Raw genomic sequence first — 25,374 nt, forward strand, 5'->3', positions numbered from 1 at the left:
CTTTTTTCCCTGCACTTACTACCGCATCAAGGCTTCACTTCCTGGATTAAATGGTGATGTCACGACCCGACTCCCACAGCTGTGCGGGCTGTGGCCGATGGAGAGGATGATGGCAGGGGGACACTGAGGGACACAGGGCACTGGGGGGACACTGAGCATCCCCCTGCCATCATCCTCTCCAGCAGCCACAGCCCGCAGAGCTCTGGGAGTCGGGTCGTGACATCACCATGTTATCCAGGAAGTGACATCACCATTTTATCCAGGAAGTGAAGCCTTGATGCAGCAGTAAGTGCAGGGAAAAAGCTCTTCATCTGCTATTCCCGAAATAAGTCTATATTGGGGATTTGTATAACTTTTGGGGCACAATACAATATTTTAATAAAAGTTTTTGCTGGATTTCTACTTTAAGATGTTTTAGGATAGTGGCATGAGCATAAGAATATCCCTAAACACTTTTATTTGTATTATTACAGCTCACACCGGCCCACCAACTTCTGTCAAGCCTTGCGCTACCTTTGGAGGCTCAACTGCTGTATTCAGATAAGAAAGAGTAATGTCCAGAATTTGGTGTTGTCCACTGCTTTCCCAGGATAAAGCATAATTTTATGCTCCTCATCCACTAACGCCCACTGCTGTCTATGGAGAAAACATTATTTTTTTACTGCTGACTTACCAACGTCCACAAACTTCGGACTTTGGACGAACTTTGGACTTTGTGGTAAAGTTCGGCTAACCAAACCAACTGAACTTTTCAAAAGTTCGCTCATCTCTAGCAGCCTTCATTCTTAAAGGGGTATTCCAGGGAAAATCTATAAATTAGCAATGGAAAGGGTTAACCAAGGTTAACCCTTTCCTAATATACTTACCTGTCCGTTTTTGGCCCCCCAAGGAGATCTCCGGTCCGGTCACGTGATGGTCCGGGCTGCAACTCGCGGATCCTCTTCTTCCGGTTCGGTGACGTCACCATAGCGGGCCGGCGTCGGCTCTCCTATTAGCAGCAGAGCACTAAACCCTGACTGGCTTGGTAGCGTGTAGCCAATCAGGGTTCAGTGCTCTGTGTCCCTGCTGTACCAAGTTAGCCGGGTGCTGATGTCCCCGGCCCCCCTCCTTCATGTATTATCACCCCGATCTCTCCCCCGGCCCTCTGTATAATTACCCCGATCTCTCCCCCGGCCCCCCTCCTTCATGTATTATCACCCCGATCTCTCCCCCGGCCCTCTGTATAATTACCCCGATCTCTCCCCCGGCCCCCCTCCTTCATGTATTATCACCCCGATCTCTCCCCCGGCCCTCTGTATAATTACCCCGATCTCTCCCCCGGCCCTCTGTATAATTACCCCGATCTCTCCCCCGGCCCCCCTCCTTCCTGTGTATACAGTCCTATTCAAAGATCGCTCAGCCCCCGGTGTAACTGCTGCCTGCGCTGGCCCCGATCTCCGCACCTGTACTCAGCTGACAGGCGCTGTGTACGAAGCAAGGAAGAAATCTCTCCTGCACTCACTTACACAGCGCCTGTCAGCTGAGTACAGGTGCGGAGATCGGGGCCAGCGCAGGCAGCAGTTACACCGGGGGCTGAGCGATCTTTGAATAGGACTGTATACACAGGAAGGAGGGGGGCCGGGGGAGAGATCGGGGTAATTATACAGAGGGCCGGGGGAGAGATCGGGGTAATTATACAGAGGGCCGGGGGAGAGATCGGGGTGATAATACATGAAGGAGGGGGGCCGGGGGAGAGATCGGGGTAATTATACAGAGGGCCGGGGGAGAGATCGGGGTGATAATACATGAAGGAGGGGGGCCGGGGGAGAGATCGGGGTAATTATACAGAGGGCCGGGGGAGAGATCGGGGTGATAATACATGAAGGAGGGGGGCCGGGGACATCAGCACCCGGCTAACTTGGTACAGCAGGGACACAGAGCACTGAACCCTGATTGGCTACACGCTACCAAGCCAGTCAGGGTTTAGTGCTCTGCTGCTAATAGGAGAGCCGACGCCGGCCCGCTATGGTGACGTCACCGAACCGGAAGAAGAGGATCCGCGAGTTGCAGCCCGGACCATCACGTGACCGGACCGGAGATCTCCTTGGGGGGCCAAAAACGGACAGGTAAGTATATTAGGAAAGGGTTAACCTTGGTTAACCCTTTCCATTGCTAATTTATAGATTTTCCCTGGAATACCCCTTTAAACTTAAATAATGTACCAATGACCATCACTGCAATGACGGCAACCAAAATATGTTAAACAATGGCCGTTATATGGTACTCAAAATACCATCCCTTGAATATCACTGTGTGAACATAGTCTAATACGGTTTTTTTTGGTCCCTGTGCCCAGGGCAATATGAACTATTCATCCTGAAATTGTATAAGGTTAATGGTTTATGCCTCCCCTCTGGTGTACAGGAGCAGGTACTCCGACCTTTGTATTTTCCATGGTGTCCTACACTGTTGACAATGGGCACCACATAGGGTAAAATGTAAGACTTCCTGCTCCTGTACATTGAGCAGCAAGACATACATTGTATGGCTCACCGCTCAGTTACCATTCATTGGAGCCTGACCCAGTAAATATAGTGAGTGGAAGCAGCAATGAGTACAGCCTCACTTTTAGAGTGGATGGACTCATTGGCTATGTTCACAACTTATATTTTCATAAAAGTACAGCCATTGTTGCCGATTGCAACAACGGCCGTGCTTAATACAAAAATATACATTACCTTGCCTTCTATGGAATCCCGGCCGGAGCGTATAACTCTGTAAACTCTCCAGCCAGGATCAACAGTGGCACCATAGAAAACTGAAATGTCAGTTTTCTGCGGCCGCTATTCATTGAATAGCGGCCGCAGAAAACCCTGTCCATGCACACTATGGAGTGAGTGCCGTCAGAACTCTGTGACCCTAAAGATCATCTTTAATGAGACCGGCCTTTCCATTACCTGGCCGTGTCACCCAAGGGCCGGTCTCATACAGCATGTGACCATAGCCATTCTCTGTGGGTGTGAACTGAGCTTTGAGGAATACAGACAGTGTCCCTGCTGCTGTGTGTTCTTTCCATGGCACACTATATTATCAAATGCAATAAAATACACGTCACTTCTCAAACATTTCATCATTGTCTTTTATACAATGCTGCTTAGGGCCTTCATAGTCTTACTTGGTAAATTCTGAGGGAGTGATGTCACTGTCTATTAGAATAGATGGTGAGAGGAGAGGTGTGTGACTGCACGTGTGTGTCACTAGGTGTGTCCTCTGCACACACAGCATTATGTGGTTTGTTTGTTGTTTGGGCTGGTAAAGTAAATTATGGTACGCGTAGTACAGGCGCGTGCTTTTTCTCCTGGTACAGTTGATAAGCACTGGCTGATCACTAAATATAAAGTAGGTATAGTGTAATCTACACGTCAAAGTGACTATAAAAGTGTGAGCAGACACAATGCTATGTATTATTACAATGGACCATTTACAGATGGTACCACTGTATGTATAGCACCCCCCTCCATATGGCGATGTTCGGAGAATGAGTGAAATGGTGGCCTCCATTCTTTGGGGGCTGGTGGAGGAGGTTCTGAATCCCATCCTTGTGGTAGGTGAGAGCCCTAGAGGTGGCTCTCTATTTTGCCTTATAGAGGGAGGAAGGTTCAGAAAGAGGTCTCTAAAAAACATATTGACCCAAATGTATCATATAAACTGGCATAAACTACTCATAACAAACAATCACAGATTTTGTTTTCAGTGTTGGTAAAATGAAAGCTGAGCTGTGATTGGTTGCTGTGGGCAGTTTTCTCCAGTTTCCAACACTTTGGTGATTCTGGGCCATTGTCTATATTGCTTGTCACGGGACTTTGTAACTTTGTGTCATAGTTATGAAGAGGTGAAAAACTCACTTGGTTTAAATGTAATATTGAGGAAAACCACTGGTTACACATGATATCCTGGCACATACTGGCAATGTATATCTTTTACATCTGCTACATTTGCATGCATTAATTTCTGTTTTGCACTGACAAATTGTAAGCTGTATTTTGATAGCAAGCAAAATGTAAGTATATTTAGTTGTTGTTGTATTGTTTAGTGTCTATGACTATTGTAATATCCTGTTGGTTTATGTACCCACCTGCTGCCATATGCACTTTAATACAAATACAAGATGTAGAGGTACCATATAGCCTTTGCCTTCTATCTTAGGAGGTCTGTTACATTAACAAACAACTGTATGTAGCCATAATGCGTGTGTGTACAGGAAGCCAAAGGCAGGGCACTCAAGAGATCCTAAAATTGACTACTCCTGAGCTTAAATAGGCACTGTCATTTCAATAAACTATGCACAGAAATTCTATAATAGATCTTATAAGACAAAAATTGCATATTTTTTTCTGTTATCAAGCACTGTCCCTCAATGCTGAGACCCGCTCTGAACAGGAGATATAGCCATGAAGAGATCTCAGCAGTGCGATCCACTCCCTTGGCTGGACTCGCATTCTGTCAATATTAACTTATAGACTTACATTAAAAAAATATTGACAGAATGTGTGGCTGACCAGGGAGTGGATCACGCTGCCGCAATCTATCCCCGGTTATATCTCCTGTTTAGAGCATGAGACCTGCTGTGATCAATAATGATTGACATGTCTGATGACATGTCCTTTAAGTTTTTAAGTCTTCTAGGATATTTACAGACTTATTATACTTGACATACATACACTATAGTATTTATCCCACAAACCGTAACTACTCATTTGAGTAGCTCTTCATGTAGTTCTATTAACAGCACTTACAGGCAACGCCTCTCTTGTGCCTGTGACATGAATCCTTGGTGGTGCACACATAGGACAATGAGTTAGAATTCCTCAGACAATGCTCATTGGCAATATTATTTTCCCAACCTCCACTGGCCATCACGAGTTAGGAATCTGATCTGTTAATTTAGTCCATTAAGTCACATATGTCATTTTAGGGTGGAGTAGATCTTGTTTATGAACACACCCAACTTTTTTATACTTCTATTTATGAGTAATTACGACTTCCCTGACTGGTCTGCATTTTACTTGAGTGTATTTGGTTTAGTAAATTGGTCTCATTTACATGGACATGCACATTACAACTACCTGCCATGACCGAGAGTTTACACCCTTGTTGGGCGGTGACATTCTGAGAACGGGGCTATTAGGACATCAAGCAGATGCTATAATAGGATGTTCACCTATGAATTAACTCTGGAAACCAACTCAAGCACCAAGCATTATCAAGAGGGCCTAAGATGGTAGCTGCCAAATATTGTGATGGGCATATGTGGCTACCTTAACCTAGATGGGATGTCTTCCATCTTGTTCTTTATAATCTGTAGACACATTACAGCTGAAAATGAACCACAAAAATTGCTTGTTCTTGTCATTGTTGGTTATTACAATATGACTGAATGATCAGGCATGTCCAAAATAATTTATAGTCTTACAACCAATTATGCGTTTATGTGACACACCTAGGCTCTGCTCATGCCAATGTCATGGTTTTCCATTTTTACGAGATACATGACAGATATCACAAATCCACCATTATCAGTCATAATCACATATTATCCACCATGATCCATAGGGTTTGTTCACATCTGCTGTGCTGTTTCCGGTCCTCTACGTCTAGTCATAGCAGGACAACAAAGATTAGTGGGGTTACCGTCTTGGAGTCTTCCAGTTTACTGGGAATACTTAACACACTGAAATCTGATGGATCCCCAAAAAGGGCTATAAACTCTGCTGGTGGTATCAGTAGTGGATTTAATCTAGCAGAGTATTATGGCTAATGAAGTGCTGATATCTTAGGCTATATTCCCATCATGTTTTCGTCATACACTTGAAGTATACAGTGGTATTGTGTCAAAAAAAAGTTGCCAACTTATACCATGGCATACTCCTAAGGGGTTTATGAAGTTTAATGGAACAACATATTCAGCTAGTGACTTTGCTCAGTCCATTCTCTTTATGTATATATTGATTGTGTGGGAATCAAAAGCACAGCAGACCATACTTTTCAGAACATGAACGTTTGGAAAACGGACTAAATGGAAAGTTGACTACCTTTGTTTAAGAAACTCAATGGGCCCATTGGGAGAACAAAGTAGTATACAATGGCAACTTTTTTGACAGGTTGCCAATGTATACCACAAACATATAGGGAAAACATGATGTGCCCATATACTTACACAAATCAGTGAAGTCCTGACATATTCTGAAACAAATCCTAGCAAACCATGATGAATGAAATTGACTCAAATTGGGTCCATTAGGTTACACTTCCATTTGATACTATACTATTATTGCGATCAAAAAGTAGCCCAAGAGTATCTGTTGAGTGAACTTGCAGTATAACAAAAGTGATCCTTTATGATCATATCATTGAACCTAATAGTAACATGCATTTTTTCTCAAAAGTATGGCTGGAGATAGTCAACGCTGCACTCAGCTATCTTTTGGAATCCCATACAGTTTTAATGGTACATAAACGACTACCACTCCATTCAAACAGAAGTCCTTGTGAACCGCCATTCTTATCAAATTTAATTGTGGTAAAGCTTTAATGCTATTTAGATGTATAGAATAGAGCAGAACATGTAAGGACAATACTACTGTCTAACCTGAGAGGAAACAGCTGATGTGTTCACCAATACCTTCCAGCATGTAAGAGGTTTCTAGTCTGTTCGTACTTACAGCATCCACGCTGGCATAGCCAACACCCAGCTTTACCCCTTGGAGAGCAACCATCAATTCATTAAATCATAGACAATAAAAAGGACTATAAATCATAATTTTTTGGAAAGCAGAATGCCAATTTCTGTAATTGCTTTCATTCAGCAGATACATGGGTGTTTGTTATTGTTTCCACTAGAAATAGCTAAGTGATGGGTGCAGACTTCCTGTAGGGTGGGTCCACTATAACGCTAGTCTTCATCTGCTGGCTTATTTTCCTCATCATTCTGACACATAACAATATGAACCGAGTCAAAATAAGGATGTTTTGTTTAATATAGCAGTTTAACAAACAAGTGTCACATCAGATAGTCTTCACTGTACCAGATTAGACAATGGCATCAGTGTATACCAACTACAGTATGCCAATTAACAAAGAACGATTGCTAGAAATAAATCAAACTATGAATATATGACTACTTATGTAACTGGACTACAAATAAATAATGTATTACTAGCTGATCATACAGCGGTTACCTCTACTACAATACCGTGTTTCAAAAGATGTATCTTCAATTTTGCACAATTTACTAACCATAAGGTGGCGCTATTTAAAAGATCTTTGCTACGATAATAAGGGAATGTCTAGATGCTAAGCTGTTCATAGGGTGCCCCACAATTCTGTTGATGGTTTCTATGTTACTTCTAATGATTATAGTGTCCCTTTTTGAATGATTACAGAAGAAGAAGCCTCTGCTTTACAGAGGTCACAGTTTTTAGTCAATTCAATAAAATAGCTGAGAAAAGAGGCAAATAAAATGTAAATAAAATTGTGGTTTATTTGTATGTTTTATTCAAGATCAATGAAATGACTATTAGATTGAACATTATCAGTAAAAATGTGATACTTTTTTTTGTTGTGTTTTTTCTTCCCAATTTCACTATTTAGATATGTATTCTGTTTACCTTTGTCATTACCAGAATTCCATTTTTCTTATGGAGAGCACCAAATCCTTTGAACAGTCACAGAGGTATACCTTAACATTCTGACTGTCTGAAGCCACCAATAGAGGGAGCCAAGGAAGCTACTGGATACGGCTTTATTATTTAGGTCAGTGAATAAACAGTATGTAGTTAGCTCTTTGGTGGTGGCTGCAAGCAGTCTAGAAAATATAGTTCTGACCACTACAAAAATTAAAATAAATAGGGAAATAATGTTCAGTAGTGAATATTCACTTTAAAGGCATTTCCAGTTCCACATCCTGTTGGCCTGTCTTCAGGACATTCCCAACAATCAGCCGTTCAGGAGAGCCACCTTGGCTGGATGTACAAAGTGAACAGGACCTGAAGCTGATGACTCTGTTCTTATTTTTTTGTTATTGGTAATGCTGGGTTATTGCAGTATCTATTAACTTCAACAGGAGCTAAGCTGCAGAGTCCTGGCATGGCCACTGCACGGTTATCTTAACCATCTACTTCTGGCTCTGTTCACAGTGTAGAGCTGGCCATGGAAGCTGATAATTACTGCTAAGATATTAATAGCCTATCCTCACAATTGGCCACCAATATGTTTAACTGGAAAGCCCCTATGAATTGTTAAAAAAAAATGTAAAATTTTTGTAAATTAAATTTCCACTAGCTCTATGCAGTAAAATATCAATTTGACTGCCTTGTGATGTCTTGTCAGTAGTGCCTTACCATACATATGTCCACCAGGCTGTCATTAGGTTCCCAGCCTTGTTACTATTTCATTACTTCAGCCTTGTTAGTTCTTCATTTAATCTTAGCATAAATGAAAAATGAAGGATCACAATTTGGTCTGATAGGATTTGATTAATTAAGGATGGGAGGTTAGGTTTAGGGGGGAGGGGGGTAGCAATTTTATTAGCAAAAAAAAAGTCATACTGATAACTGGAGGTTAGTAAAATATAGTTAATAGATTTAATTGAAAATGGGCCCTGATTGTAACACACAGCACACAATCAGCTGTTCTTACCATTACTCGAGAGGTTGTCTGGAATACAACAAAAATGGGGGTCTACGTTTTTCAGAAACAGCGCCAAAGATTTTGTCTGGTATTACAGCTAAGCTACATTCATTACAATAAGGAAGAGTGGCACTTAGTAAAGCGTAAGAAAGGGTAAGCATTAGTTTCTAAAAAATGAGTTTGCTGGGATTGGGATCCATTGTATCCCAATGGCAGCCAAAATACTAAGCCAATCATGGACTGGTAAATTAGGTAAATCCATGATAAATTTGTGTCTGGTTATATACTCTACTCCAATACATGGACTGTGCTAGAAAACTACCAAAGAGGCATATCATTACTTGAAAGCAAGAGACCTCATAGGTATCAGCCGCTGACAACTATGCAGTGAAAGGGATAAACTATATACAGTGTGAACGGACTATAGTGCCACTTGTGATTCTATAAAGGTGTTTGATGGATTATTATAAAGCTGCAATTGTTTAACAGGTGACTTGTCAGTGTGTGGATATTTATTAAGACTTTCCTGGACTGGAATCAATACTGATGTGCCTGGTGGCCATTAAAGTATTAGAAATTCTGCCATCCCTCAAGTATGTGATGGGCTTCTTAAGTCTTTGTTTTGCACACTCTTGCATTTGACATCACTTACTGCAGCTCTCTTTCATCTGTGAGTTGGAAACGACAAGAGGAAAGTGCTGTATTTGGCATGGCATAGGCATTATGCTGGTGGTGAGCCGTCATTAACGTCAAGTTTGATGTATCTGTTGCTGCATACTTTTCTAATAGCAGGTTAATTGTAGCCTATGAGTGATTGTTTGTCACCCATCCACATCAGGAATGGTTTAAAGTTTTTGCTCTTAAGTTTTTACTGGTGCTCGACAAGAATTTCTGCTTCTGCGACTAACGTTGGTATTTGGGAGGAACCACTAATAAAGTCATTAATTGAAATGAGACAAGTGCTTGTGGTGCCTCTCTGGTTGTAGACATGGGCTCAGGTATTTGGTACTGCCCTTTGCGATCTGATAACTTACAGTAAGCCTTTCTATGTCTGATAAACTGTAAGAACAGAAGCCTTATCTGAGGTTTAATGTATTCTTGTATGGCCTTTACTGAGGAGAATGCACGTGCCAAACTTACACTTTCACAAGTTCAACTTTCTTTTAAGTCACTATCAGTTAATGAAGAGATTACTCATACGTAGGGTGGTACCATGTGTCATAGATAAAACCAAAGGAAAGATAAAAGGCATCGCTAAAACTGAAAGTCAGAAATACTCACAATACCAGATCATTTCACACTTTATTCATTGTAAATCTCGAGCTGACAGGAATACAGACGTGCATATGCTTTTATATACTCATTGACAAAATAAATTAATAACGAACCAAGAACGACTTATTGAGATCAAGTGAAACGTAAAGGGGTATTCCAGGATATTTTGACATTTACTCTACAGATTAGTCTTGTAATAAAATTAATTTGTCTCATTAGTTTCTATTACGAATTTTGTCTCTTTCTCGCAATTTTTACATGAGTCACGTGGTCCAGTGACGTCACCGAACCGGAATAGTGCTGACTTGCCGACTCAGCCGGCCTCTAGTTAGTTATTCACTTAGCAGGCTTCAGAGCCTTACAAACGGCCCTCCCTGAGCACGGGACGTCACATGACGCCCTGTTCCAGAGCAAGCCTGTCAGTGTAATCACCTCAATCCTCCCGGCCCCCCTCCCTGTGTAATGATTGCGGACCCCTCAGCCCCGGCCCCCCTCTCTCTGTAAATCATTGCGGACCCCCCGGCTGCGTCCCCCCCCCCCTCTGTAATGATTGCGGACCCCTCCCGGCCGCGTCCCCCGACCCTGTGTAATAATTGCGCCCCCCTCTCCCTCTCTGTAATGATTGCGGACCCCTCCCGGCCGCGTCCCCATCCCTGTGTAAACATTACGATATACAGATCACTCACCCCCTGGTGTAAGCCTGTTGCATCGCTGGACCCGATTTCGGCGCCTTTTTCAAGCAGCTATCCTCAGCTGACAGGCGCTCTGTGTGAGGCAGGAGAGATTCCTTTCCTGCTTCGTACAGAGCGCCTATAGATCGCCCAATACAACTCAGCTGACAGGCGCTCTGTACGAAGCAGGAAAGGAATCTCTCCTGCCTCACACAGAGCGCCTGTCAGCTGAGGATAGCTGCTTGAAAAAGGCGCCGAAATCGGGTCCAGTGATGCAACAGGCTTACACCAGGGGGTGAGTGATCTGTATATTGTAATGTTTACACAGAGATGGGGGACGCGGCCGGGAGGGGTCCGCAATCATTACAGAGAGGGGGGGGACGCGGCCGTGGGGTCCGCAATGATTTACAGAGAGAGGGGGGCACAATCATTACACAGGGAGGGGGGGCGGGGCTGAGGGGTCCGCAATCATTACACAGGGAGGGATTGAGGTGATTACACTGACAGGCTTGCTCTGGAACAGGGCGTCATGTGACGTCCCGTGCTCAGGGAGGGCCGTTTGTAAGGCTCTGAAGCCTGCTAAGTGAATAACTAACTAGAGGCCGGCTGAGTCGGCAAGTCAGCACTCTTCCGGTTCGGTGACGTCACAGGACCACGTGACTCATGTAAAAATTGCGAGAAAGAGACAAAATTCGTAATAGAAACTAATGAGACAAATTGATTATACTACAAGACTAATCTGTAGAGTAAATGTCAAAATATCCTGGAATACCCCTTTAATATCTGGGAATGTTAATAGGATATATGTAAGTAATGGAGGTATAAGGTCACTGTAGAAGGGAAAGAAGGCTCTAGTACCCTGATGGACTGCCACTAGTCTAAATACAAGATGAGATAAGGTTGGGCATGAAGGAGACAGGTTCTCGATAGCATCCTGCAGCACATGTCCATCGATGTTACAGCTGGGCCTGTGTATCCTGCACACTTGTGGGTTGCCAAAGTGGATCACTATAAATGCTAGATTGGCAATAAATCTAGGGGCCAAGGGAATCTGGGGATTTTATGGAGACATTACTGGAAAACCCAGGTGTGACCCACTATTGTTTGTGATGGCCCCTCACATCATCACGCCAGCAGTTGGAGCAGTGCGTCACAGTGAAGACAGGACTGATGCACTCACTTTGAGGCTGCTTTACTCAAATATGACTGTTGTCGGATTCAGCACTGAACACAATTAAGGTCTAGTTCACTGCAGTCTAGGTTTCTCTTTCAAGGCAAAGGCAACAATGGTTGGCTGTCAGTGGCAGGATACTGTATGTATTGGGCAATGTAACGTAGAAACTCCTGTAGCTACAAGACTTGAGATGGTCCTGGTGGTCTGTGTGGGCCGTCTGGAGCTTTTTCACTGTGTGTATGCCCTTACTTAACCCCTGCTTCCAACTTCTCACCAACAGCTTGGACAGAACAACCTGAATGATGGAAAATTATTAATTTGCCACTGGAGACCAGCTGCTTTTCTAAGTCCCACCTACTCCTCAGCCTTTAAAATGGAAGGGTCATGTAGGAAATTGTTCATTACAACATTTAAAGACTATTTGCTTCTGTAACATATACAAAATCCGGTAGACACTGGGCATATTTGGGCATTCGGGTGTGAATTATGAGAATGAAATTAAAGTAAAGATTAAAATTATTTTTACTGCCCCCTCCACCACCAAAACTACCACCCGCTGCAGGCTCTACCATGTATACCTACTCTTGATGATCGCTTTCCTGTGGCACAACCTCATTCCCATGCTCTGATGCTTTTTGGATTCGCTGTCACTCATGTCACATTTCACGTTTTCTCTGTCCCCTCTTCTTTCTCCAGGGCTTTTGAAGACTGTAAGTCAGGGTCTTCAATGCATCTATGTTCAAGCACTGAGAGATGCATCGAAGACTTTCTGCCTCCTTAGCTGCGGGCCAGTCAGAGAAGAGGCCACACAGGTGTAAGCGGGATTTAACCAGCACTGCTTAATTCAAAATGACGCCAATCAGCAGGAAAACAACATCACTGGGACATATACATACCAGCCTACAGCCCTCTTGGGCTGTAAAAAAACTGACTGCTTCTTTAAGCTATAATAAGATCCTTCATCCTTTGCTATATGCCATACTGGTATTATACTTTTGATTTCAAATATTCATCAATATTCATAAAACTGTGCTGTGTAAATTCATCCATTTCCAATCGACCCTAGCCAAAACTGGTTTTCAGATTTTCCATAGCATAGCAATTCTGATATGATGAACATTAGGTATTATATAAGCAACATGAGTAAGACAGGCAGGTTATGAAATATATGCTGCTTGATAAGATTAAGCACAAGGAAGGATTAGCAATGTATTACAATTATATATACATAAGTTCTGTAGTAATCTGCATAAACTAGTAATAAAGGCTATATGCATTTACACTCGTCTTCTGTCTAACAGTAGGGGTCTATGAGTGTAGAACTAATTGCTAGAATTAAATGCTGTTTTGACTAATTCTTGCTGCAGTCTCTGGGAAGAGATGACTCTGCTGACACAGCACCAGCCTACACAGCAAATTTGAAAAGTAAGCTGGTAGAAGCTGAAAATGTCATTCTATTATGTGCACTCCAGTTATCATTGAGATATTTTAGAAAATAAAACTAATACTATCAAATTTAAAAGTATATGCGTACTAAAAAAACTGATGGTTTGACATATGTCTTTTTTATGAAATGATACACAATATCTTAAAAAATGTGTTTGTTTTACTGACTGGAGTCATGGATTCATGTCTGGATCTGAATCACAAGCCATGATTCATGGCCCACCTCTCTCCATGGCTATGTTCACTCTATTGCCAACGGTTGTCAAAAAAATGTGTGATATATGCGAATGCCGACCGTCTATAATGATCATGTTTATAATAGATGACCGTCATTAGCCATATATTGGGCGTCTTTTTGGCGGCTGGCGGCAATGACAGCCCGAAAAACCTACATTGGGAACGTAGCCTATTCCTGTCTATAGTAATTACAGAAAGGCTGATTTGGTGGTGCATATATTTCTGAATAGCAAATACACCTTTAACAGAAAAAAAAAATAATAAAAAATAAACCCATGGCACTCCAATAGACTTTGGCAGCTCTGTGTGAATGAAGAGGACACCTTTCCCTTTTTACCAGCCTGTAGTTACACTCCATGCTTGTCTATATTTCAAGTGATTGCTTGGTCGTTTTGCAGAAGCCTTCAAGTGAGACTTCAGGAAGCAACTGACTGAAAATTTGGGGAAGTAAAAAGCCATAAATTTGTAAAAAAAAAAAAATATATCAATAAAACGAATGTTATTAAGGTGTGTCTGCATACAGAAAAATGTGAGAGTCTGCAATAACCAAGGTTTTATTCTTTGTTAATTTCATACTTTATATAACATACTTTATTGGAACCATTACTGGAGTTTTAGAGGACATCAAATGCACATTCCTTCGCACTCTCCACACTCTAGCACTAATGTGGTCACATGCACGAGCCACAGGTTATACTCTACAAGGGTCTTATGTGCTTTATGACAACAAACTATTAAAGTTTTGGCTTTAGTATACGAAGGTACAGTACTTTACAAACAGAAATATAGAAAAGGACATATAAAATTCTATAAAACAGTTAAAAAAACTAAAAAGGATGAGAAAATTGGATAAAGTCTTTAATCTGTCAAGGGATATGGAAGAAAGTAAAGGTCCAGATGTGTACCTATGGATGGGATAAAAGGAGGCCCTCTAAGATTCACAAGGGCCCCAGACCCATACATGGTTTCATATCTTGAAGCATGTAGGTAATATACAGTCATAGCCAAAAGTTTTGAGAATGACACAAATATTATATTTTCACATGATCTGCTGCCCTCTGGTTTTTATGTGTGTTTGTCAGATATTTTTTATCACATACAGAAATATAATTGGAATCATATTATGAGTAACAAAAGCTTATATTGACAGAATAAGTTAATGTAGCAAGTCAATATTTGCAGTGTTGACCCTTCTTCTTCAGGACCTCTGCAATTCTTCCTGGCATGCTCTCAATCAACTTCTGGACCAAATCCTGACTGATAGCAGTCCATTCTTGCACAATCAATGCTTGCATTTTGTCAGAATTTGTTGGTTTTTGTTTGTCCATCCGTCTCTTGATGATTGACCACAAGTTCTCAATGGGATTAAGATCCCATTGACCCAAAATCTCTATGTTTTGTTCCCTGGGCCATTTAGTTATCACCTTTGCTTTATGGCAAGGTGCTCCATCATGCTGGAAAATGCATTGTTGATCGCCAAACTGCTCTTGGACGGTTGGGAGAAGTTGCTCTTGGAGGACGTTCTGGTACCATTTTTTATTCATGGCTGTGTTTTTAGGCAAGACTGTGAGAGAGACGATTCCCTTGGCTGAGAAGCAACCGCACACATGAATGGTTTTAGGATGCTTTACAGTTGGCATGAGACAAGACTGGTGGTAGTGCTCACCTCGTCTTCTCTGAATAAGCTGTTTTCCAGATGTCCCAAACAATCGGAAAGGGGTGTATATGTAAAGCAATGTGAGCTGCATCTTCTCTTTACAAAATCTGAGCAATGACTATTATATAAAATCTATGCAAAAATACAGCTGACCACACACGCACATTTTTTACAGTTTTCTAAATACCTCCCCCCCACACACACACACTTCCTCCCCATCACCACATCTACCTCTAATCTCTATCCTTTAACAATTTGGCAACAATGTGTTAAAACTTTATAAACTGACTTCCCTGTGTACATGTTTTTTTCGTATCCCATATGCTGCACTATTGGCTGCTTAACAAATGTTTTCAGTGTTAAGATTCCCCCTGAGTGAACTCTAGAAAGTTTAAGCCCTTTAAGCCAGGGGACGAGAGTAATAACCGGATGAATGGTCATTCAGAATCCTGTCCCTAGTGCTCCGATAATGCAGAAAATGGTGGTGACAGCTGAAAAGCCTCTAGAGCACTTCCTTAGTCTGGATGTAATTTCTGTTCTCACATTCAGCCTGCTAGATTGCAGGTGTTTGCTGCTTTATCAGTTCATTCATGAGAATTACTGGAAGACTTGGCTGTGCTCTGCGCTACAACCTGCTGCGCAAGAAATGCAGATGGCCGTTCTTTCAACAAATTGCTGTGTTATCATTTGAAGCTTAATGTGCAAAAGTTTCTATTTCATGAAATAAGCCATTTAAAGGGAAAGTGTTGGGTTGTCATACATTTTAAGAAAGTTCTCCTGGGAATATAACCTTCATAGGTAACCATCTTTCTGCTGTGGTGGCAAGATACATTTCAAAATGCTATGGAAGTCTGTATAAGAAGTATATGGAATTGCTGGTATATATATATATATATATATATATATATATATATATATATATGCCCAGAAAACCATATATATATATATATATATATATATATATATATATATATATGCTCAGAAAACCACTTTAGCTTTGTGTTTGCTTTGTTTACTTCATTTCATTTATATTTTATTGTATTGTGTTTATATAAACCTACTGTGTAATCTGGGAGTGGACCTTTTTGTACGCTGTTTTGTTTTTTTACTTCCCATAATCCCAATGTCTTCTGCCAGATCTTCACTGTCAGATTTGTTGAGGTTTGATAATTCTCTCAGAAAACAATCGCTGGTTCATGGCCGGCTAGGAAATAAAATGGATCATATCATCAGGGTGGGTATAAATGTTACTCATTCCAATGTTCTGAGCACAAGTAAGACAAAAAATAGTTACTGAGGACATAATGTCTATGAAACTGTATTGGAATGTGCATTTCAGCTAGTCCAAGGCCTTTAACATTGTATAGTAGTAATATTTAGCTTGGCTATTTTCTGTAGCCAGTCTGTAGTATGGTTTACTGTTTAGATGCCCCGGTTCCGATCCAGATTTAATCTCATGTTTTTAAGTTTGATTCATTACAACTATGTCCTCACTTTTTATCTAGAGTCTATCACTGTCTTAGGGTCTTATTAGACGGCCCGATTATAAACTGTAAGCGAACGTAGAGCTGCTAGAACGGCCCTCGTTTACTGAGCAATTAAACTGACCAGCTATCACCTAAAGACCTAAAGAAACATTGAGACGATGATTGTTTCTTCTGATTGTTCTCTCTATTACATTGAACAATATAATCAGCCTGATTCGGGGCCCTTAGTCTCCTGATTTTACAAAGTCCTCATGATCTTTAGATCATTCAGGAAACCCATAGGAGATAGCAGCGGTCTGCTGCCGCCACTCCTATTACACGGAACGACGGCAGCAGATCGTTGCTATACAAGTCGATTGTCTTTCAACGTGTTGAAAGACAACGAAACACAGCAATCGGATAATTGCTTTTTATTACAGAAAGAGATTATTGCCCATAATGGCCGATGATAGGCCAAATACAGATGATAATCGCTTCGTCTTTAGTTTGGCTTTCACAGTCCAATCTGACTGTAGTGCAGAGGATCCACCATCCAGATCATTGTTAATTCCCAGAACTATAGATATGGGAAATGAATCGGTCATCATACGAGAAAGCACTTTCCAGATTTTTGTCAGTAATCCCTATGAAAAACAATACAGGCATCCTTCCCAGAATGAAATGTCTGCACACAGGCAAAAATAACTTACATTTAAGTGCCCCAAAATAGACCTTTTAGATTTTAATAAAACTTTAATTAAGCTGTAATAGTACTGTTCCGTCTGTCAAAGGCTGCTGCCCCAGTTATTGTACTAAAATGTACTTTGTATTTCTCTTCTTCATGTACTGCCGAGCGTATTTCACCCTGCAATTCCAGATGGAGAACCCCTACCATTTTAGTTATGTACAGACATGACCTTCAAATTTATCCAACTTGTAAAATAAAAACCGCAAAGCAAATAGGATGAGTGAAAAGCTGAACGACGACTAGGATGATTGAATAGGGTGATTGAATAGAGAACACATAATTAGAATTTCAAATAATTTCACACTTTCTAGTGTAATCCAGCAATGATCTAATTTACATGTAAATGGCCACCACGCCCATGCAATGCCTCAAGCAGCATTCTCTTTAGAAGGAGTGTCCCGAAATATTTTCCAAGAATGCTGCTGTTACTTATTAGGGTCAGACTACACCCTCAAGTGTGAAAATAATAAAAAAAAAATAAAAAAAAATTACTACAATATATACATTGCGCTATATATGACAAAGGGGGGGGGGTTGTTTCAAATACTAATAACTAGAGATGAGTGAATTGCTAATCTAAACAAAGCACATAGTTTGATCTGCACTCCACTCATCAAGCCGATGGCCTTTCGGTGCTTCTCCGTTCCCTGCTGCTCCACCCCGAGTTTCGGGGAAAAGCTGGATCCAATCCTGGGAAACTGGGAGAAGTTTCCCAGGATTTGATTTAGCTTTTCCCTGCATCCTGGGAGGAGTGGCAGGGAGCAGAGCAGCGCTGAAAGGCTGGTGACTTCATGAGCGGAGAACAGATCAAACAATGTGTGGTGACCTCCGGTGTGGAGGTACGGCCGGTCACTTGCCAGATGGTTAGGCACGACGCCAGTCCTGTAGTGGTTGACCGAGATGTAGCCTTGCCAGGTGGTATTTTGTTGTGACGCCAGTGCCGGTTAGGCACACAGATATGGTGGCACACCTGCTTTTAGTTTAATGGGCTGGCTGTACCTTGTTCCCCTGTGGACAGTGACCTGCAGGGCTGTTGCAGGGTCCCTTGGGTAGTTATCACGGTGGTTCGGAGTGGAATAGTGACCCACCCGGACTATTGTTACTGCCACCCGCAGAAAGGGGAGATGACCCAAGGAAGGTGTGTGTGCTGTGTCGGTGCATAACAAGGAATCACATAGTCTCTTTAGCATAAATATAATCTTGTTTACTCTGAAGATACTTGAGGTAGGCAGCAGATAATACAGCTTTGCCTTGATACAATACTTTACACTTGATAAGTTACTTAATACTTTAGAGTCCAGATCTGTACTGAGAGTAGAAGAAATGATACTTTTGTGCTAACTGGGTTGCGTGATGACAATAACCCTTTAGGTACCCTTTAGGTACAATAGCTGTGCAATATCTGGGTCGCAATAGTGACAACTTGTGGCAAAACTCTGGTACTGCTACACTAACACTTACTCTTAAAAGTACAGGCTTTTACGAAGGGTGTAACCAATAGCAACACCCGTGGTGGGACACCACACAATGTGCTCCATTTAGATGAGCAATTTGCTCATCTCTACTAATAAATAGAGATGAGCAAATCTGGTCTGTCTGAACTCGAACATGCAGCATTTGATCAGTGGTGGCTGCAGAAGTTGCATACATCCATAGGCCATAGGCTGCATTCATGTTTTTCAGGACTCCTTAGGGCTGCATTCAACTTCTTTAGCCACTGGTAATCAAATGCCGATGCTCAAGTTTAGATGGACCAGAGTGTGCTTAAAATTAACAAAATCTGTTAAATGAAAGCGCATGTCCCACTTAGATTAGTGGAAAAAAAAATTCATACAACCCTGTTGGCGCTGGTGCATAGCATGGTTCATTTTCTAAACCCTAAGATTATTATATTGGAAAGACTAAAAGACCCCTGTGGATCTGCTTCAAGGAGCATTGTTATTCGGTAAGAACAGGATAAGTAGTTCCCTGTCTTATAAACCATGCCAGTCTCCCGATGCTGGTATTTAGAAAAAAAACGACTTTTAGCAATGCGTCAGACAGTCAAACTGTGTGGCCTAGAGCATCAGTGCCCTAGGCCTGCGGTGCCTCTCTCCCCACCTCCATCCAGCCCCGAGGAGTTCTGAAAGTGAGGGGAAGCAGGGAGAGAGGTGCCACAGGCCTAGGGTACTGATGCTCTAGGCCATGCCAGTTTGAATGCTTGCCGCACTGCATTGATAAAAGTCATTTTTTCTTCTAAATACCAGCACCAGGAGACAGGCCAACCCCGAACTGGAGATTATGTATAATCCCTCTTTCCCGCCCAGTGACACTTCAGACAGCATGTGCGGCCACCATTTTGTATTTTTTGTAAGCTGTGCGGGCTGTGGCTGCTGGCGAGGAGGATGGCAGGGGGCACTGAGGGACACAAGGCACTGGAGGGACACTGAGCATCCCCCTGCCATCATCCTCTCCAGCAGCCACAGCCCGCACACCTCTAGGAGTCGGAGCGTGACATGACCATTTTACCCAGGAAGTGACATCACCATTTTATCCAGGAAGTGAAGCCTTGATACAGTAGTAAGTGCAGGGAAAAAAGCACTTTATAAGCATTTCCTGTAATAAGTGTATATTGGGGATTTGTATAACTTTTGGAGGGCAATACAATACTTTAATAAAAATTTTCGTCGGACTTCTCCTTTAAGGGCTTTTTAGAGGTGGCGATGATTGCACATGATTTGGTTAATATGAACATTTGTTTTAAAGCCCTGTCCAGTATAAACATGCTGAGTGTACAAACCACAAACAATAAAACATTCTCTTGTCACTGATCCCAATTTGTATGCACTATTAAATTATCAATTGTTAGAAGCACATACCCTTGTGTAAAGTGGCGTACAAATACATCTATCTATGTAGTATACATATAGAGTGATGCACAGGTAACACGAGATGCAATTAGCATTTATTTTATTTTATTATAACTGGATTCATAAGTAGCTGGTTACTTTATGCCATGGGAAAGGGATTAACACCTTATACTTGCCTTTGATACACTGTTGAAACCACAATCAAAATTAGAATAACAGCAGATTAGTGCAGATTTATCAAAGCCAGAGGAAGCAAAGTTTCTCTAGCTATAAAACCTCAGTTTTAGGTATTATATAGTGTCATCAAACCACAGTGCATTCACTCTAGTGTGGTATATAGTATAATACTGTAGAGGTAGTATTGCTCATTTCTGCATAAAGCTTTGAAGTTACTAGAGTGATGGGTGCAGAAGACCACTATGTTTAGTTTTTAGTTTTTGTTTTGATTTTTTTTTTTTTTTTTTTTTTATCAGTACACTTAGGGGGACATTTATTATATCTAGCGTTTTCTGCGCCGGGCTTAAAAATGTCCCTGCAGCTCCGACAGTACGCTGATTTATGTAGAGACACAATGGGGGAGATTTATCAAAGGGTGTAAAATTTTGACTGGTGCAAACTGCCCACAGCAACCAATCACAGCTCAGCTTTCCTTTCAGCACTGCCTAAAGCTGAGCTGTGATTGGTTGCTGTGGGTAGTTTACACCAGTCTAAATTTTACACCCTTTGATAAATCTCCCCCAATGCCTCTACATAAATCCTGTGCGCACCAGTGTGTGTGCCGAGGAAACCAGAGTCCGCGCCCCCCGTTCCACCCCCTCCACACACCCTCCCCTCCCCTCTGGCGCACCAGGCGGGAAATTGCCAGATGCCAATATTTATTCGCAAAACGGTCATTTGGGAACAGATTTATTCGCATCTGGCCATTTTCCACAAAAAAATACACCTTTTTGGCTTGATAAATGTCCCCCTTAGTATTTAGTGAGCTCTGATTTGTCTTTGGGTTAGGAGAATGCTGCTAGATAAATTTAGAAAAAAAATATTATTAGTATTAAATATATTATTAGTATTTAAGTGTATTTTAATGACCTACCTTTAATTACTATTTCCCATTCATTTAAAGGAAGTCTATTGTTACATTTTTTATTGGGGGATTTATTTCTAATTTTTCTTGCCACTATTCATATTAAAGGGGTTATCCATCGCTACAAAAACATGGCCACTTTCCCCCTCTCTTGTATCCAGATTGGGTGGGGTTTCAAACTCAGTTTCATTGAAGTAAATGGAACTTAATTGCAAACACCTGAACTGGAGACAAGAGAGGGGGAAACGTGGCCAAGTTTTTGTAGCGCTGGATAAGCCCTTTAAGGGTGCGTTCACACCTACAGGATCTGCAGCAGATCTGCAGCAGATTTGATGCTGTGTTCAGTTATTTAAATGAAATCTGCTGCAGAAAATCAGCTGCAGATCCTGTAGGTGTGAACGCACCATAAAAGTTTTCTCACTTACCACTGAGCCTAACAGTAGACAATTCCTGTTCTGTATAGATGACTTCTTAGCAGTCATCTTTTTATCCTCACAGACAGGATAAGGCTATGTTCGCACAAAGTTTAACAGCATCCGTTGCATACAGTAGCAACGTTTAACAGCATCCTAGCATCCGTTGCAACTGCAGGCCACCGGGCTACATTCAGGATGTTCCTGCAGCCGATACCTATGCAAGGCAGGGAGGAGGCATGGCCTCCTCCTGCGCCTCATCTATGATGATTTATGCCTGCACACAGGCATAAATCATGATCCAAATCTACACCTGTAAGAAGTGTGCGAGTATGCCGGTCTGAGGATCAGCATGATCGGCAGAAAATGGAAAGAAGATAATCTGGTGACCCGGTCCTCTAGGATGAGCAAAATGCCAGCAGACATAGACATGGACTAGCTTTAGAAAGCCTTTTCTATATTGATGCATGAATCATATTCCCTAACCTTAAGGTACAGTATGTCTCCTGACCCTTAGTACAAGTTCTTGAAGTAAGTACATCATATGCTATTTCCTAGTATATACAGTACTACATATATTTATACAAGATTACCTCTGACATCAAGTTTTCTTCACCGACGTCATCTGTTGGTGGTTGATATAGAGAGCCCCATACACCTTATGGCCATGTTCCTACACAGTATGAACATGGAACAGACGGTCTAAGAAAAGATCTTCCTGGATGATCTTTAGGGCCACAGAGTTCTGATGTGGGTGCATATGTGCGCGCCCGCATCAGAACTCTCCACTGCACACAATAGAGCATACGCCTGGAGCCGCTCGCTCCATAGTGTGCACTGACAGGGTTTTTGCAGTATAATGTGTTTGGGGCTTTTACTTTCAAAAGACATAGTTTGCTTTTAGGTTTATAGGTTTGCAGATTGTGCACTTTTAACTGTAAAACCTCAAGACTCATCGATTTTACACAGGCATCTATAATTGTTATAGGAAAGTAGATGCGTGCCATGAAGTGTACTGGGGAGATAGTAAACTACTATACATTTCCGTCAAATTTAGATTGTGAGCAGGCAGATTCTGTTTGTATGTGGAGATGTGACAGATAGGGCACACAGTAGAATGGTTACAGTTATTTCCCTGTCTTATCTTTTATTCTGCTTCTAGTGATGTCTCCCTGTCTACGCCTGTCAGTTGACTGAAATTATTTCCAGTCTCATCAACCACAGTCCTCACTGTCATGGTCACATATAATGATTCAAACAAGACCTGGGCACAGAGGAACATCAACAATAGCGGCCCGTGTGCATGAAGTGTCTGCTGCAAACGTGCATGTAGAGGACACATGCCACACACATGCCCATGCTGCCCACACTCCCATACCTCCCAAGTGTCCCTCTTTTGGAGGGGCAGTCCCTACTTTTGACCTAGGAATGAGATTGCCATTAAACTTTTTACGTTGCTCTAGAAATTGTCTGGTTTCTTATAATCAGATGAATCAATAGACATTATGGCCCCTTTCACACATCTGTAGATGTCACCTATCTGACCTATCTGATTGTAATCCAGTCCGCAGTTGCGGGCCCTCGATTACAGACAGGGTTACTGATGTGGAAATGAGAACTTGGTGCATTCACACACACAGGATCTGCTGCAGATTCGCAGATAGCAATGTAACTAAATGCATCAATCTGCAGCAGATCCTGTATGTTTGAATGGATGCTTAAATTAAAAAGTATATAAATGTCTGTAAAGTTTTCCTAGACTGAATCACAAGTGTCCCTTTTGGCGGTCCAAAAAGTTGGGAAGTATGCACACTCCACTCACACATAGGACATATGGTGCAAACATGCCAATTACACATAGGGCACATGCAACAGACACATCACATTGGCCATATAAATTCCACGCACACACTGTCACACTACACCAGTCACTCACAGTCTCCACATTTGTTTCCTCATTGCTGAGCATTATCTATGCCTGTAGGCAGGAGAGATACATCTATACATCTGCTCATTCTGTAGGACTCAGAATGTCCATGTATAACATGAGCAGAGCCATGATTTCACTTGCAGCCTGATTTCCCCACAAAGTACAGAGAGGGAGCTCAATGGTGGTGCACCCTGCTATCAGCTTATTGCCAGAGGACCCTTCTAGCCAGAGAGATTCTATAAACTAGACAAAACCTTTATGGGCTATGGACTTCTTTGAATTACGTTTTATGGTTTTGTAATTTATGATTGCAATGTATTTATTTTAATGTAATAATTCCCTTGTGTCTTAAATAAAAAAAAATGTTCTGTTTTATTCCTATAGCCTTAATTGTTTCACATGTGGTATATTTCAGGTAAATTTAGAGTGAAATCCTACTCAATCTCATCAGCATCACTGTCTTTTTCTCCTGAACAATTTTTAAAGCTGTTTTATGACCACATCTATCTATCTATCTATCTATCTATCTATCTATCTATCTATCTATCTATCTATCTATCTATCTATCTATCTATCTATTCATCTATCTATCTCTCTATCTATTATCTATCTATCTCTATCTATTTATCTATCTATCTCTATCTATCTATCTATCTATCTATCTATCCAGGGCCAGATTAAAGGGAGGGCACCGGGGCCTCCACCACTTAGGGGCCCCCACCACTTAGGGGCCCCCAGCAGCCCGAACCCTAGCAGAACGGTGCTGCTTACCCAGGATATCAGGCCATGTAATAGGGCCCTGACACAGTGGGTAAGAGCGCACAGAAAGTGCTGTGTTCTCACACTGCGTTATTAACACAAACACAATGTGGGAATACACTCTGATACTTAGAACCTCGCAATCCTCTTCTGGATTGCAGCCTCTAGTGACCACTTGCATAACAGAGGAGGATGCTGAGCCATACAGCCAGGAGCAAGGAGGGGTCTGTGCTAAGTAGCCTACAGTAAGCAGCCATCTGTATAGATCGCCCGGGGCCTCCACCAACCTTAATCCAGCCCTGTATCTATCTATCTATCTATCTATCTATCTATCTATCTATCTATCTATCTATCTACCAACCTATCTAGGATTTCTGATTTCCTTATATAAATGTTCCTCCATCTTCTGATGAGCACCATGCTGTTATCATGCGATAAGCTGATATGACCATAATCTACTCCATGGAGTCGGTTCCAGCTCTGGCACACCCCAACCTTGAATGCTCCTGAAATCATTACATGTAATCCAAGCCAAAATATTTGAGGTTGTTTACGTGAAAGGGCTGATGGGTAATGGGTTCTTTACTAATTCAAGCGGATGTGAATCAATGTTAACTTCACGACAGACTCACTGCAAATGCTGGCATTTGGTTATACTTTTTTATAAACAGTATTTGGCAAAATGAAAGTCTATGTGCACAGTAAAGCATGTGAAAGTGCTTAGTCAGTCTCCAGCTCGGGAATAGACTTCAGCTGCTCCCACACCTGATAAGCTGTGTATTTCCCACTGTCCACAGCACAGAGTAAAGTCCACTCAGAATTCACGTCTGTTTCTAAGAACTGGGCTGGGGTGGTTCTCGGTCATAGTATAAGGGTTATCTTTTTGCTAATAATATACTAGGAATTCTGTTACACATTTAAACATTAATAACGAAAAGTTAGATGTGTGAAATGAATAGGACTCCCTTTCTCAAAGTATCACTTACACTAGTGGATCAGGA

At 41.8% G+C, this 25,374-nt stretch overlaps 1 long non-coding RNA gene across 1 annotated transcript; it reads left to right on the top strand.

Annotated features, from left to right (window-relative positions):
* Positions 1 to 3,501: 3,501 nt before the first annotated feature.
* LOC138796801 (uncharacterized) lies at positions 3,502 to 12,786 on the top strand. Its single transcript, XR_011363824.1, has 3 exons — positions 3,502 to 3,583; positions 7,662 to 7,791; positions 12,484 to 12,786. It is a non-coding gene; the product is annotated as an uncharacterized lncRNA (long non-coding RNA).
* Positions 12,787 to 25,374: the final 12,588 nt, after the last annotated feature.

This window comes from Dendropsophus ebraccatus, chromosome 7 (genome assembly GCF_027789765.1).
Source record: "Dendropsophus ebraccatus isolate aDenEbr1 chromosome 7, aDenEbr1.pat, whole genome shotgun sequence".
In the NCBI taxonomy this organism is placed as follows: domain Eukaryota; kingdom Metazoa; phylum Chordata; class Amphibia; order Anura; family Hylidae; genus Dendropsophus; species Dendropsophus ebraccatus.